This window comes from Nansenia antarctica, assembly GCF_963989245.1.
Source record: "Nansenia antarctica genome assembly, chromosome: 6".
NCBI lineage: Eukaryota > Metazoa > Chordata > Actinopteri > Argentiniformes > Microstomatidae > Nansenia > Nansenia antarctica.
In genome coordinates, this window is record NC_137676.1 from 17,066,871 (window position 1) to 17,079,198 (window position 12,328).

Sequence of the window (12,328 nt, forward strand, 5' to 3'; positions counted from 1 at the left end):
CTCCTGGCAGTCGGACGGGGGGCTTCAGCACCAGTCCACGTAGACAGCAGCTTCGCGGTTTCTTACCAAACCTTTGGACCAAATGTCTGGAGGCGGTGAAGACTATTGGGACACGGCTCGTCTGTTGCCGTTAACCTGGAATCGTTGAATAGAGTAATTGGTCGGTATGTAAGGGCACACTCAAATTAGGAAATTGATGAGACAACATGATGACATTTACATTTGATTAGCCCCAAGACGTGACAGCAATTGGGGGAAAAAATATAACAAGGAGATAATAAAACGCAGGTATTTTGTACAAGCAATGGAATGACTCAAGAAACAGTTGTTTTCCCCCAATTGAAAATTAAATTGCGTCTTGGAAGTAAGATACATCGAGCGCACTTGACAACAATCACCACTCTCTAGACATCTGCATTCAGGTTGTGAGGCACAACAAAGCTATGAAAAACCCCAATAAAACGCAGACGATGGGTTCTACGTAGACTGGTTATGCATTGCATTCCCAATATGATCATATTCAAATTAGCACACAAATGAAAAATACAGAGAAAAAATGCTATCGAATGCAATCAATCAACTACTATAAGACCGAATGCGGGATGATTTGCAAAGAAAAAAACTTTGAGACGTTGTTTAGAATCCAAGACGTGCACCTCACGCGCGAGACGCAACATCGCAATATAAAATTCGAGGATTAGACATGCATACCTCATATGAGCAACAATTACACTGTACAATTCACACATGCAGGGTCGCCTTAATGATCATCTTATGCACTGTTTTAGTCGACAGGAAAACAGACAGCAATGTCTCAAACAAACTGGAACACAATTGCATTGTGGAGACAAAGGAATGGCCAAAACGTAAAGCTTTACGCACCAGGCTGCACAAATAGCCTTCCAATCTGTTCGATTGATAGATAACTAAATACACTCTTAAATGAATACTACAAATGCATCCATGAAAATGTATGTGCGTATACGTGCACCATTCAATTAGTGTGCAGAGCTGCAGAATTTAATTGGCTATAATAACACATTGTTGAGAGTGTTTATTACATAAAGTCATTACAGTGACAACATACTGACAGCTTCAATCACGAGTTTTCACAGACAATAAATGTGTCGCCTATTTAAATGTATTTAACACTGCAATTACGCATTCATGCATGGCATTCACGCACATGTATCAAAGCCGCCAATTTACTCACAATTAATCTGCGCTCCCTGCCACCGAGGATGCTGATCTGCTGCCTGCCACAAATCTCGAAACGAGGTATCCGTAGATTCCCCCTTAAGTTGTAAACTTCCAGTTTTACTTGGAACATAAAGATATTTTCTTTCCATTAAAAGACTTGGACCCCAGCTCCAAAAAGTGTCCGAGAGGAGAGCGCAGTGCACGTATCCCGCTGCGGGGAGCTGTCCAGCGGCGCGGTGCTGAAACGAGGTGGCTGAATCAACACGGAGCAGCAGCCGCTTCGCCTTGTGCGACTGTCTAACGTCAACAAGCAGGAACGTTCTCAGCTCCCGTCTACATAGCGTCAATGTCATCTGAAAGTCGCCCCCCTCCCCCCCCTCCTTCTCCGTGAACACATACTACAACACTGACATCGCACTGGAGCCTCTTTTCTCAATATTTCATGATTTCAAATGAGTTTTCACTGTTTTACAAAATTGGCAAATGATGAGAAATTGTGAAGCAGTGGACAAGACTTGGTTCATACAAGCCTTCATCATTAATAAATAAGTTCCTGGCTTCCCTCAATGTCAACACATTTTTGGGTGCTGGGAACTAGTCAAAGTAAACTAACTGATTTTGTAGATTTGTTATTTCCTTTCATCACACGCATTATTTTGCACTGGACGATTGTTTCTGAATTGTCATGGTTTTCAACACATTTCTAAAACTCTCAACCCCCATCTCAGAATCTGTTACCCCCAACCTTCCTAAAATGAAATGTAATATCATGGTGCTAAATGCAAACACATCGAGCTATAAGGTGTAACAAAATTCCAAACTGCCATATATTTATATATATATATCTGTAAGGTGAGGCCAGTCAGCGGATGTCTGCTTTCTGGCAAATGTGATAACTAGGGTCCGTCAATAAAGGGAGGGGGCACACGCTGATTGTCTAACTCTGCCTATAATCGTCTTAGCCTACCGTCTCCAGAAATGAACGGCTGATGTGAGAGGAATAAACTCACCCAATGGAGAATCATTTAACTCACAAATTCAACTAAATGTGTGGCTTCAAGCTGGAGAATTCAAGCTGCAGACGATTATTATTTTATTTTTTTACAGATGGGGTTGTCTCAAAAGTGTGAACAGCAAGCCAAATGGAGTGTGAGCTCAAGTATTCTGAACTGTTTGTTGTCTTTTTCCTCAAGTAACCAGCGAGACCAAAAGAAAACAACATGATCCTATTTGGACTTCTTTATTACAACAACTTTTCAGTTTGGTAGGTAAGTACTATTATTTTACTTTGATGCAATGTGGTTATAAATAAACTGTAGGCTATCCTGACGTAAGATAACAACTTCATCATGACGTTGAAAACCAGTTATTTAATGAGGTTTTCCCCTCGTGTTGGGTCAGAGACAAAAGTCATTGGTAAACAAAGAAGAAGAAAATGTATAATTGAGATTGTGGCTGACAGTTATGACGTGTTATAACTTTGTTAGTGAAGCATGCACTTTTCTCTGTTGTTTGTGTCCAATTTAGTTTGATCATAAATCAACCAACCTCATGGATGACAGAAAAAGTCAGAAGTTATCACTGTTGCTCTTCACCAATATAACATTATACCTTGAATATCTGATAATGGCATACTATGAAGTTACATGGCACAGACAGGCTAACACGCATGTCTCTCATGTCCCCTACATTGTAGTACTGTGAGTGTGATTAACTAAATTCCTGGAAGTGATGTGGCAGTGAGATCAGAGGCATGGTGCCAATGGAGAAGAGTATAGTGTGAATGTTTCCTTCCTTCACAGGCAGCCAGAGTGCCTGAGAGGGCACCAGATGGGAAACCAATGAGGGGTGAACTAACCCACAAAATGATACCACACGAAATGCAGCATTTAAAATCCCATCTGGGTTGCTTTTCCCTTCCGGACATGGAGTGTGAAACATGACACATATTTATACACCTGCTGATGGAGCACGGAGACATGTCAATGGCTGATGACACGGCTGGTCCACCAGATGACCTCTGAACCCGCATGCTTTTCAGCCTCTGATCAGAGCTCTCCGTTAAGGTTCCATTGCGGGAGCCCTGAGCGTTCCATTTTCAGAAGCCTATATGTTCCACACCATGACTCCTCTGTGCGCCATTAGGTTGGGATTCCGGGAGAATATGCAGAGCCCTTCGATTCAATTGCTTGTCTATGTGATCCTTCTTGATGATGGAATAGAAGGAATATCTGGAGGTTTTGTGCACACCTTTCAAGCAGCCATTTCATAAATCACAAGTCTGTAAGCAGTGTGTAGCAAAACATGCATGTGCAGTAGGGTCAATGGCACTGAACAGTGAAATAGGATTTTCTTAAGACGTAATTCTTTTTTGCTATATGTCATCATGCTGATCTTAAAACTGCAGAGTACATTAAATGGACCATTAAGTGGACCAAAATGTGTATATGATCATATGGCATTTAATATTCAATAATTTCCAGATATACTTAGCAAACTGACACACTACACACTACAGCAAACTGTAGTAAAAAAATATTACTGTAGTTCTAAGCTAAGCTTGCAATATCTAAAACAAATTCATATTGATTTATAATAATATCAGCATATATTGCTATATTTGGTGAGGAAAGAAAGAAAGAAAAGTCATGTTGGTGTGAAAAGTGAAATTGCTGATGTATGTGTGAATCCCCTCAAATAGTGATAATCCTATTTCCTAAGCAATGTTTTCCCTCGTGAAAATATCCCAACACCTCTTAATATTCACACTACATAGTCACATACTGTAGGTACATTAATTAAATAAAATGTAATTAGTCAATGATATGTTTTTGACTCAAATTAAGCACAAAAGAGCAAGGATACTGCAACGATGAATCATGCATATGATACATATGGCAAACAATGGCTTTGGCTTAAATATTCAGACAAAAATTACATCAACTATCAAAGATGAAATAAAATGTGTGTGAGAAATAGATAAACAAATATTAAAAGGCAGAAATGAATGACATTAATGAGGATTGATGCTTCCATCATGAACAGACTGCCTCTCTACAGTTACATAATTCCATTATCGTGAAGACGTCAGTATAATAAGCACATTTGATTACTATTTAGATAACCGTTTCTGAAGATGTCTGAACTACCTGTTAACATTATTGTTTTATTTTTTTATTATTGATATTTACTTTATGTAAGATCAGAGCATCCCTGTTATGAGTGGATGTTTTCCCTGGCTTCATATTTCCTTCCAACAATCTGTAATTTGAGGTCACAAATGAACTGATTAGCATGATGATTAGTCATTAGTATGCTAATCATAAGCAATCCACATATTTTATTCATATTGTTGTAGACTTGTTTTTCTCTGTACTAAAGAAAAACACGAAAGATCACATCTCAGTAGCCTGTATGTATGTTGTTTTTGATGGTGAAAATATACATGCTAAATTATCTTAACATTTTGGTTGTCATAAAAATACTGCTGGGAAACGTCCATGAAAATAGTTTCAGCGCATACAATGTACAGAGAGTACAATCATTTGTACATCGTCCCAGTTAGAAATAGGAATCAGTAGTTACATATTATTTCAGATGAGATACAGTATACCCTCTGGTATTGGTGAGACCATCCCACACATTCGAAGAGACAGAAACCACCTCAAGAAGAAATGCTCCTATTTGTCTGTGCTTCCTCCAGTAAAGCATTTGTTTAGCATGACCTAAATTACTGTGAAGTTGAATGCCTCAGCAGCTCCGTCTCGCCTAACACACACACACACACACACACACACACACACACACACACACACACACACACACACACACACAAACACTCTGCTGAGGATAGTTTTCTGCTAACTAAACTATTTTGGCATTGCTGTTACTGTTTTTGGCATTGCTCCCAATAGTAGTGAACTCTGAGACAAGGATCAAGGATACGTAGGGATATGTAGGTTGGCCAATCAAATTGGAGGGATATTGAGTGAAGCGTCAATCAGATATGTGCAGCTTGCTCTTTCACTCTCTTCAGCATTTCTTGGCTCTTATTTCACCTTAAATGCAAATGAGTCAAATCCCTCTGCTGCATATGACTGGCTTTTTCTGTTGATAAGCAATTTGATACAACATTTGTCATTAATTCAAAAGGAAACATCAATCCTGCCTCAGCATATCCGTGAAGTTAGACAGTCATGATAAAGCGGTGCACAATGTTTATAAATTATACTGTTACAGCAATGAGATAGACACTTGAGTTTCAAAATATCCACAGCCATATCTGACAGCCAACACACGTTTATGTGGGTTTAGTAAACATATGACCTCCATCATAAACCAGTATGGGGGCACTAAATCGCTTCAAATTTTGTACACGTGTTGCTAGGCAACAGCATAATCGGTCTCAGTCTCCCTCTTCTATAGAACTCTCTCTTGTGGGATTGCTGCTCTGCTACTATTGAAAATGTTTAATTAACTTCTACAAAAACTCCATTAATGGCAAAGATTAAGGTTGTGAAGGTTAGAAAACGTATCTGTAGGCTACCCAGAAATCCTTCAGAAATGCACATCTGTGTCAAAGATTAAATAGATCACGCAGACGAGATTATTTCCCAATGTAGTTTAGAGATATAGATTATTGCCCAAAGTATTTTGATCAATGCTAACCAGTTCATCTATGTCAATAATAATACTAATGCTGCTATTTAAGATGTGCCACAGCTACTACTAATATCACTACAGCTGTTGTTACTGCTACCTACAGTACAACTGTCACTAATTAAAGGCATAACTGGTTTCATCAACACTACTGCTCTGCTGCTGTTCTCATAATCCTTTACATTGTGATTGCATTTTTCGGCGACTCTGCCGCAGTAAACCACAAGACAACAACCTCAGTATCTCAACGCCCAGCTGAAAATGTAGGGTAGTGGAGGGAGTGGGGAGGAGGAGGACGAGGGGTCATCATCCCCAAATAGGGGCTCCATGGAGGGAGCAGAGACACAGAGCTGTCTGAATGGGAGTTTTAACCGAAGCCTCCAATCTCTCCACTCCACACTGGCCCTGCTAATCTCTTCTATTCACCCGCATCACTATGGAAACGGACTGGATGGCTCGCGCACTTGCAGCCTGACTTGTGCCACGCAGCCATGTCTGGGACTGACACGGAGATTGCACAGCAAATATTTACCGACCGATGTTCAACCGAGCATACTCCTCCGCAGCCATGTTGGCTTCAGGCTGCCATCTTGATACCATCACCACCCAAGACAAATGGGATCTGCCCTACGAAAACTCTCGACTACAAGAGCTGCAAACTTACAGCCCCATTGACTGTAATGTCAGACAACATAACGTAGTCCACGGGTGTTTAAAGAGTCATCTAGTATAATGCATCATTCAGTCTATTATTGTGAAACAATGACAAGGCCATTCCCTTGGTAGTCTCTTGAGCACGTTTCTTGGGGTGGGTTGACTGCAGAGCATATTTTTTGCCTTTTTGCTTTATGATTGGCACCTTCTCCCATTTCTTTGCCTTTTCCTCTGGTGAAATTGTGGGGAAAAATATTCGTCATGGTTTTAAAAGGTTTATCAGCTTCAAAGCCGAGCGAGCTGGTCCTCCAAACCATTAGTGAGACCACGCAATCCTCCCAGCTCCGACAAGAATGGGTTAGAGCATGTGGACAAACTCCCTAGCTAAGCTCCTAATTCAGGGTTTTTACATAAAGCTTGGAGAAGAACATTTACATGTATGGTTGACGTCAGCTCTGATCCATCCCAATCCACCCCTCAAACCCTTAAAAATGTCCTTTGAGGGGAGATACACTAATTACTAATTACGGCGGGAAAAATAGATGGCAATAATCATGAGAATTGTATCAGCATGGTCAGCGTTAAACGTTGATAGTAGACGATAAAGCGGATTAAGTGGGTGGATAAGCTTCCTGTGAGAAGCCAGTAATTCAGGTACGTCGAACATACAGGAACATATTCTCTGAGCCACATAGCACTGACACATGCCTGTGTGTTTTGCTATAAACACTATGATAGTTACATCGCTGACGATACATACACACGTATATGGACACGGTCCTGATTTTACACCCTTAAAGAGATTAGGGAAAGCAGGCCAAGTCACCCCCCTCCCCGTGCCAAATCCCCCCCCCTCCCTCCCTCTTCTTGTCGCTGTCACCTTAAATCTTTTCATAAAAGTGCCAAAAGCGTGCCCAGCATTTGAATTAACTGGCTGGGTGAGATCTCTGCCCACAGTGGGGCCCCCCAGTGGTTCTCAACATCACATGATGCTTAATTAAGGATTCTTCCACAATTAGGTGGCTGGAGCTGTGCCAGATGTCAGTAGTCGCAGTCTCAGCCGATTGACTAATCAACTGACCCACTGAGTTAAGAGATGTGCTGTTGGAGCACTGAAGATGAAGGTGGAACTGTGTCCTCCTCCTCCTCCTCCTCCTCCTTCTCCTCCTCCACAATGTGCTGCCAGGCTCAGAGACACTGTTCATTCATGTGAAGACAGCGGTGGTTTTCTCTTACTGACCTGGGTTGAACCTGATTTGTTGTAAGTCTGCTTTGGATAAAGGCGTCTGCTAAAATCAAATAAAAATAACTGTAAGTGTAAACGATTCCGTTTGGATGTTAGTCATTTAGGCGATTCTTTCTGCCATGCTAGGTTGATGAACCCGATCTAAGAAGCGACAATCAGCCTTGGAACTCATCCAACATGAGAATGAAACATTTACTCAATTGATCAAGAAGCATCAATTCACAATTATGGGTACTGAACCTTGTCAGATTCTATTGTAGGAAAACTAGAGTTGAATCTTCAGATTTTGGACGCACTCCAAATTGTTCACCATAAATTGTGGCATATATCGAACTTCACAATTTTGAATCTATTTTTCCTATACTACGTAATAGACCCTAGCGGTTCTGCATGTGTGGCCAAGAGCCAAGACCTTGATGCTTTTGATAAGAGTTTCTGTAACCAGCTGCAGCGTAAACACCACCACACACATCCCATGTGACTGATTGAAGTGATTGATTGGTCCATTCAGTAAATATAGGACCCACTGAGCCACTGGTGCAGACTGAAACTAACAACAACATATCACACATCACATTACCATGACGACTAAATGAGAGCGCTAGCGACCTATGACACCATCAGTGACGGCTCAGAGAACATTATGAGATCTAAGTAATCAATATCAAACACCGGGATATATTAGAATGGATGTGAGGGACCCAGCCGCCTTCTATGTCCTTGGTTCACAGGTCTGAAGGAAGTGGGGGTCGGTGTGTGTGTGTGTGTGTGTGTGTGTGTGTGTGTGTGTGTGTGTGTGTGTGTGTGTGTTTGTGTGTGTGTGTGTGTGTGTGTGTGTGCCACACATAAACGTGTGATGTTCTTAGCCTTGAGTAAGTGTGATGGAAATTCTATCTTTATGTAATAGCTGCTGATTCTATCCTTTGATTGATCTATAATGTGATTATTATTATTTCATTATTTACATTCTCCCTTTGATTCACATGCCATGTTTCATTGATAGGCTTTTTCATGTGGATATTTGCCCTTTATATGAGCATCTGCTGGATTCAGAGGCTGGAGACATTTACATACAGCATGTATGTGTTCTCCAGGGCATTAGATAGATCAATGACTTGATTTAAAGGTACAACCTATGTGTGTTTCATCTAAAAACCTCCCACCAAAAAGATGCCCTAGGCATGGTCCCTTTACTGCAGCTTCGAAACTGCCAGTCTTTTAGGCAAGAGTCTTAGCGGAAGAGGAGATACAATATTGTAATCCTTCTCATGAAATGTCACATTTGCTCCCCCCCCCCCCATCCCCTCCTACATATTCAGCCCGAACTAAGTAATTCCATTTAGCAGTGCCTACCGTGTGTTGAGATATTGAATACTAATCATAATTAGTTGAAGATGAGGAATCATGGAGACAGACAAATATGTTCAGACTCTGTTGTCATGGTCAGACGTGATGTGCATGAGGAGACATACCCGGAGGGTGTGAGTGTGTGTACGCACGTGTGCCTGTGTCTGTGTGCGTGTGTGTGTGTGTGTGTCTGTGTGCGTGTGTGTATGTGTGTGTACGTCATGTGTGCGTCATGTGTGTGTGTGTGTGTGTGTATGTGTGTGTGTGTGTGTGTGCGTCATGTGGTGTGTTCCTGTGGAAGGCGGAGCAAGCAGGGTAGTGTGTGAGCAGTGTGTGTGTGTGTGTGTGTGTGTGTGTGTGAGTGTGATGCAAAACTTCCAATGAACAATGCTGAATCGTCCCCCCAAAAATGGGACAGATGCACGAGCAAGGGATGAAGTCACTTAATTTAGTTAGTTGGCAATGGCATCAGAAAACATTGACCTTTTGTTTGATTCCTTGAGGCCATGCAGTGAGTCACATGAGGGCCAGATATTTACAGTGCCTCTCATCATCGGGCTTGTCAAATCATGGCACACTCCACTGATGCCTCAGAGGCCTCAGGCACAACTTCAGCCACACAGACGAACGCATAGGTGATTTCTTCCTCTTTTAGCCAGAACACACTGAACTACGGAGCCCCAATTTAGCACAAAATAACAGGGATGCCAAACTGTGTGTGTGTGTGTGTGTGTGTGTGTGTGTGTGTGTGTGTGTCTGTTTGTGTCCAGGTAACTCATAAATCTAAGGTCAACTCATTGTATAAATGAGCTTTTCCCAAGCATTAAACCCCCAGAGTGCTTCATGAATTGTGTTACAGTTGGAAATTGGCAACGACCTCTAACGGAAGATAATGTTTTTGAATTTTCAAACGTACAGCTTTAGAGCTGAACATTTCTTTTTTTATTGTTGCTCAGTTTCACAGGAAATTGTTCTGGTATGATATCCGTTCTCTCCTCCATGGAGCAAGCGCACCGTGATAAAATCAGTAAACATTGATCACAACACTGCAGCGTACACCTCCAGTTTGTGTGTTTCCAATTCCCTGTGCAGAAGAAGTGATAAAGTGGACCAGCCACACACATTCACATTCTGGAAGCTATTTCCACCCAAAGCTACTGAACGAAAGCTAAGAAATGCTATCCGCTGGGTTATTAGGAACACGTTTGTCGTAGTTTATTGTACTGTGGTGATTTTATTGTTTCTCATTGCCGCCAAAGCCCAAAACGTTGCTACTTTGATGCTCTGGAAGTTTTGTTGTTGTTGCAGCCTCACAAATGATTCCAGTTACATAAGTAACCCAAATTGCTCATTTGCATCTTTATAAACATTTGCTTTCAGGCGGAAAATACTTATTGGGAGATTGAGAACATTGCAGATATGTTGGCCAACCACAAGAGTATATTATGTTTTCAGGAGGAGGGGCATATTTTGGGGATGTACTGTATATTCTCTTTGGTTTTCCCTGTGTCCATTGGTATAGACCCAATGATGTATTGAGCTTTTCTCACAATCTCACCTGACATCGGCCTTCACACATGTTCTGAAGGGCATTCGTATGTGTGTGTGTGTGTGTGTGTCTGTGTATGTGTGTGTGTGTGTGTGTGTGTGTGTGTGTGTGTGTGTGTGTGTGTGTGTGTGTGTGTGTGTCGGTGTCTGTGTCGGTGTCGGTGTCGGTGTCGGTGTCTGTGTGTGTGTGTGTGTGTGTGTGTGCCCTGGAGTGGGTCGGGTCAAACTCAGTGGCGGTGGCTGTCTCTGAGGGGATCATCACTGACCCCAGCATCTCAGTGAGGGCAACCATTAACATCTGTGGGACAGATCATCTTCTCCCACCAGTCAATACCCGGGGACACCTTATGATGGCGCTACGACAAAGACAACGACAGCATTGGACTGAACTGAAATTGCAAGGGAAGCTGGCATGTCTCCCTGCTGCTGATCACTCTGTCTCTCACGCAGTGTTCAAAAGCGTAACTCTTGACGAGTGTATTGTCACCTTCACTCTAAAAGCTAGGCTGCAGGTTTTACCAACAAAGCTAAACCTTTCCATCTGGCTTCCTGACAGTCATAGCCCACACTGCATACATCACAGTCACCAGCAGATAACTGAAACCATGCCCCACATCTTAAATGGTTGTCATGCGTATAAAGGGCTCTACATATGTAGGCATGATCGAATTGTGGATCTGATTTCAGAGAGTGTCTTTTCCATATTCAGGCCTGCCGCAACGCTGTACAAGCACTCCACTGTAAAGCCCCACATGTTCAGTTTGTGTAGCGACGAAGAGTCAGTAGGAGTGTTCTCCAATATTTCAGCAAACACCCCTGATGTTGTAATTGTCAACGAAAACCACAGAGAGGTGCTTATTTTAGAAGTTGGCTGCACCTTTGACCATAGCCTAGAGGAAGCCTTTTTAACCAAAATCTTAAAATACCAACAGCTGGAGCAGGCCATATCACAACTGGGCTACAGATGTCAACTTTTAGTTTTTATATTTGGCAGCCTGGGCCATGTTCATAAGTCTGTTGTTAGAGGCCTTCATATGGCTGGTCTTCCTAAGAGAAGGGCCAAACAGTTAGCAAAATACTGCTCAATATCCGCTATTATTGGTAGCCGCTCAATATGGAGAAGGCGGTGCTTCCTGTACCCATGAGCGGGATACTGTCTGTCTTTTAGTATTGATCAACCCACTGGTCTTGTGCGAATAACATCCTGTGTGTGGCAGAACTGGTTGTTGGCTCAGCATTACTGTAACAAATTGTTTCCAGGATGTCAAAATGCACTGTTAGTTTTTATGTCCTTTAGAATTGTACTTTGTATGTGGACATAAATAAAGCATTTAAAATGTGTGTGTGTGGGTGTGTCTGTGTCTGTGTCTGTGTGTGTGTGTGTGTGTGTGTGTGTGTGTGTGTGTGTGTGTCTGTGTCTGTGTCTGTGTCTGTGTGTGTGTGTGTGTGTGTGTGTGTGTGTGTGTCTGTGTGTGTGTGTGTGTGTGTGTGTGTGTATCAAAATAAACTACAACATACTGGTAACAGAAAATATATTTAATTAAAATACATTTGCAAGACGGGCAGCAGAGTGGACATATACTTCTCTTCAGGAATACACACATAGACTGACCTTGCGTTTCTCAAATTTTTCAAGACACTTAACAACTTTTTAACATCACTGTAAATAAAATA